This window comes from Octopus sinensis, linkage group LG19 (assembly GCF_006345805.1).
Source record: "Octopus sinensis linkage group LG19, ASM634580v1, whole genome shotgun sequence".
Classification (NCBI taxonomy): Eukaryota; Metazoa; Mollusca; class Cephalopoda; order Octopoda; family Octopodidae; genus Octopus; species Octopus sinensis.
Genome location: NC_043015.1, coordinates 32418439 through 32424122, shown reverse-complemented (window position 1 = coordinate 32424122; position 5684 = coordinate 32418439). Strand labels below are relative to the sequence as shown.

The window sequence follows — 5684 nt, the reverse complement described above, 5'->3', positions numbered from 1 at the left end:
ATTGTATGTATACGACAGGTTTCCGTTTACCAAACCCAATTACAAGGCTTTGGTCGGTCCGCGGCTATAATAGAAGACATTTGCCCAAGATGGCGCACAATCAAACTATGATTCTTAAGAAAACTAGCGTGTACATGCGAAGTCCTCCCTTTCTACGACGCTAATTTTTAACCACGGGAAAACTAGTCCACTTTGGGAGATACAACTTCGCATCAGTATCGTCACAAATGTTTCCTTCAGAATGTAAAGAGCAGAGAAGATACAATAGGGATATCTTGCCCAAATTTAGAGAAGAGAGAATAGAGAACAAATATCATGAGTTATTCTCTCCAGCTCTCTAACGGTTCTGTCATTTCACCGTTTTATGTAAATCTACAGGATGCGGTTTACGAGAGATTTGGTCGCTATTTCTAGCACGGATAGGGCCTACTATTTGTCTCAGGTGTTCCTAAATGGAGGATGTATAATTAAGAAATAACTTCTTTTGACAAGGATGCATAAATGATGTTTCCATTTCTGTCAATTCAAGCAAATTAAATATTCCCGAAGAAAGATGTTCTTGAAAGCATTCGACCTTTCAGTTGATTGTGCATGTTCTATTTTTATCTTTGTCGGTTCTCAATAATTAAATGTTTTAAAGAAAGAATTGAAACGTAACTTTAGAAAAGTGATGTGAAGAAAAGGCAAAAAGGATAAAAGAAAAAACAGACCCTCTTGGTATAATCTGAAGAGTTTTTGCAGAAACGTAACTTCTCGTAAAGATAAGTGACGTGCTACACAAACATATACACACACACACAAACGCATATGTCTGTACATATTCATATACACACAAAAACACAATCATGTATATATATATATATATATATATATATATATTATATATATATATATATATATATGCATGTATGCATTATGTATGAATAACAGTACATTTAAGTATGGATATAGGTATATACATATATATATATATATATATATATATATATATGTGTGTGTGTGTGTACATGTTTATATGCGTATATATAGAAATGTGTATATGTATATCTGTATGTATGTTTGTATGTATTCGTTTGCATATTTAATGCGTATGTGAACATGCATAAAATCCGGAATTGGCAGAGTTGTTAGAACATGCGATACAGCATGTTGCGAAGCGTGTTCCGATCCGCAATTTTCGCGGTTCAAATCTCACTCGGACCAATGCTGCTTTTTATCATTTAGAGGAAGAATAAACTACGAATCTTGGTATTGAATTGAAGGAATCGTTAGCACATCCTACAGATATGCCGGTTCTAAGTTCAAGTCTTATTATCGTGAATATAAACGCTGACATTCCTGTTAAAATTCTGGCTAATCTTTTAGCAACAGCAATTACAGATAAACAGTAGTTCGATTAGAAGATTGTCGCCAATCTTCCAATCAGACTCCTACCTCCACACACACCACACACATATATATGAATATCATGCTGGACCGCTCAATCTACATTTTTTTTCGTTCTCTCTCTGTCAATATATTTTTTTTTCCATGGACGCATGTAAGTATTTCATTTATTTCTTATCGCATTTTCTACTGACGAGGAAAAAATCTGAGATTAATTCCGAAATTGATTCAATATAGAAATAACGACCTTTTTTTAAAAAAAATTCTGTTGACTAGCTTCCCGATTTCAGCACAATGTATTTCTGTAGTGGGTATATAATATGTGGAAACTGACGATTTAAAAGTCTGTTATCAGCACATTGGCATAGAAATAATTTTCTTTTGCCTTTGTTTATATGCTGCCACTTTTTGATGAAATTTTTTCTGTAAAAAAAACATTCATCCTATATTAGTAGTATATATATATATATATATATATTATATATATATATATATATAATATATATATATATGTGTGTGTGTGTGTACATGTTTATATGCGTATATATAGAAATGTGTATATGTATATCTGTATGTATTTTGTATGTATTCGTTTGCATATTTAATGCGTATGTGAACATGCATAAAATCCGGAATTGGCAGAGTTGTTAGAACATGCGATACAGCATGTTGCGAAGCGTGTTCCGATCCGCAATTTTCGCGGTTCAAATCTCACTCGGACCAATGCTGCTTTTTATCATTTAGAGGAAGAATAAACTACGAATCTTGGGTATTGAATTGAAGGAATCGTTAGCACATCCTACAGATATGCCGGTTCTAAGTTCAAGTCTTATTATCGTGAATATAAACGCTGACATTCCTGTTAAAATTCTGGCTAATCTTTTAGCAACAGCAATTACAGATAAACAGTAGTTCGATTAGAAGATTGTCGCCAATCTTCCAATCAGACTCCTACCTCCACACACACCACACACATATATATGAATATCATGCTGGACCGCTCAAATCTACATTTTTTTTCGTTCTCTCTCTGTCATATATTTTTTTTTCCATGGACGCATGTAAGTATTTCATTTATTTCTTATCGCATTTTCTACTGACGAGGAAAAAATCTGAGATTAATTCCGAAATTGATTCAATATAGAAATAACGACCTTTTTTTAAAAAAAATTCTGTTGACTAGCTTCCCGATTTCAGCACAATGTATTTCTGTAGTGGGTATATAATATGTGGAAACTGACGATTTAAAAGTCTGTTATCAGCACATTGGCATAGAAATAATTTTCTTTTGCCTTTGTTTATATGCTGCCACTTTTTGATGAAATTTTTTCTGTAAAAAAAACATTCATCCTATATTAGTAGTATATATATATTATATATATATATATATATATATATATATATATATATATATATATATATATTATTTGTTTCAGTCATTAGACTGCGACCATGCAGGGGCCCCATCTTGAAGAATTTTTGGTCGAATGAATCGTCCCCAGTATTCTCTTTTTTTTTCAGCCTGGTAGTTAGTCTATCGGTCTCCTTGCCGAACTGCTATGTCACGGGGACATAAACACACAAAACCGGTTGTCAGGCTGTGGTGGGGACAAGCACTGATACAAAAACGCGCGCGCACTCACACGCATATATATAAATGACTGGCTTCTTCTAGTTTCCATCTTTTTCGGATTTATACTCTACCGACGATATCTCTCTCTATATAAACGGCAGTTTGTCTGTGCGTGTTTCTGTGTGTCTGTTTTCTTGTACCCTCACCCTGACCACGGCCTTCAACCGATTCTGATGAAACTTGACACACACATAGCCCAATGTCATAATTCAAAACTAACGCAGCGAAAATTTTGAAAAGTTCCAACAGTTCTGAAAAAAATCGATAAAGTCGACATGGAGTCGAGAATCAGAAACACAAACCGCAAACTGTCTAGGGGACGCAACTCCACCTTTTTTAACTAAAAAAAAAATTTACCATCATTTTTTTCCATTTTTTTGCTATTTTTTGGCTATAACTCTCTAAAAATGCTTTATAGTTATCTCCCTTACAAACCTGAGCAACGCCGGGCGATACTGCTAGTAAATATATATATATGTGTGTGTGTCTGTGTGTGTTTGTGTGTGTATGTATATGTACAATCTCTTCGGAATAGAAACTCTGGTGAATGTTTGATGGACTGTCTCTATAAGTTTGGAAAACAGAAAACAGTAATATTACGCAATGCAATTAACATTTCATGTGGAATAATATAAACATTTCAACGCAACCAAAACTTGTTAAATTCAAATTTAGTGTGATGTGAGGAATTTCAGTATTAACACACACACACACACATACACATACAAACACGCACACACCACACATATATATATATATGTATGCAGGTATATATATATAATATGTATATATCTACGTTTATGTATGTATATATACACACATATATGCACACACATGTCTGTATGTACATGTATATATATATATATATATATATATATATATATATATATATATATATTATATATATATACATATATATGTATGTATGTATATTACTCGCATCCTACCTCTTATAAACTTCAACATTATATATAAGAGCAACTACCGGAAGTTTGGAAGTTTGTGCTGCAATCGCTTGGTTCCTGTTAGTTCCAGAGTAAACCAATATAATATATCGTTCCTTCCCCTACCCCACTCCCACACAGACACAAACGCACATAACCTGCTTCTTCCATACTATTTCTATCTTCATCAGCTATTCTTTATATCCGTTTGGCATTTTCACTATTACTTTTTTTCTTCTGCGTCCGCTTTGTTTCCATAAACTAAAACCAAAATACTGACTTACTGATGATATAACTACACAAGTATGTTTCACATTTACTCAAATGCGCATGCCCATACTATTTCCTACACCCACGTCACTCCCAGACACATGAACAAAATGAATATTTATAGGTTTGTGTGTGAATTAAACGCGCGGTTGGATGTTGGTTATGAATTTCATTTGATATACATACGAACAGGTTAAAAGTACTCAATACAGGAATTAAAGTATGATCAATTCTGTTCGGATAATAATGCCTTTAGCCAAAACTTCTAAATTTCGTTAGTGAGTAATCACGGAAAATAAGGGTGGAACCGATCCTTCGTACCACATATACGTGAGTATGTGTGTGTGTGTTTCTCAGTATATGTGTGTATTTAGGTATACAGAGTCCGCCCAAAACGTGTATACACACTTCAGGAAAGGAAATAACTTTTTCTTTTATTTCTTTTACTTGTTTCAGTCATTTGACTGCGGCCATGCTGGAGCACCATCTTTAGTCGAGCAACTCAACCCCGGGACTTATTCATTGTAAGCCCAGTACTTATTCTATCGGTCTCTTTTGCCGAACCGCTAAGTGACGGGGACATAAACACACCAGCATCGGTTGTCAAGCAATGCTAGGGGGACAAACACAGACACACAAACACACAAATGCATATATATATATACATATATACGACGGGCTTCTTTCAGATTCCATCTACCTAATCCATTTACAAGGTTTTGGTTGGCCCGAGGCTATAGTAGAAGACACTTGCCCAAGGTGCCATGCAGTGGGACTGAACCCGGAACCATGTGGTTGGTAAACAAGCTACTTACCACACAGCCACTCCTGCACCTATGTATAAATATTTTAACTGCATAAATATTTTAATCCAGTGTTATTGGAATGCATTCAGTATTATTGTATTTGATAAAACATAGAAAGAAAATAACAATATCGCCAAATCAAGAACAAGGTTAAGAACTCACCAATGAAATAATTGGCTCCAAGGGTCAAGAGTTCATCTGGCACCACTGCATCATTTTCTGTCTCGTTCTGTTTTATTAGATCCCCTTGAGATGTGTTGCAGGTTAGAAATCCTTCATCGGTCACGTGGTAGAAGAGTATGGCGTAACGGGAAGCCCAGTCTTCTTCTAGGCTGAAACTAGAACAGAATGAATATTTGAGACGCCATTGAGAATATCGTAACTGATAGCAACTGAAGATGTCGTAAAAAGAAAAGAAAAGAATAGAAAAGAATAGATAGATAGATGGATAGATAGATAGATAGATAGATAGATGGATAGATGGATAGATGGATAGATAGATAGATAGATAGATAGATAGATAGATAGATAGATAGATAGATAGATAGATATGTTTCTTTATTAGCCACACAGGGCTGCACACAGATAGAACAAATTACAAGGTAGAGCTTTTCTTTTAAAAAAAAAAAAAAGGAAGGGGGAGTT

At 34.5% G+C, this 5684-nt stretch overlaps 1 long non-coding RNA gene across 1 annotated transcript in view; it reads right to left on the bottom strand.

Annotated features, from left to right (window-relative positions):
- The window catches only part of LOC115222039, a 70631-nt gene extending 65250 nt beyond the window's left edge, over positions 1–5381 (bottom strand). Inside the window, exon 1 of the long non-coding RNA XR_005003012.1 lies at positions 5202–5381. This is a non-coding gene — a long non-coding RNA (uncharacterized LOC115222039). The remainder of the gene's footprint in view (positions 1–5201) is intronic.
- Positions 5382–5684: the final 303 nt, after the last annotated feature.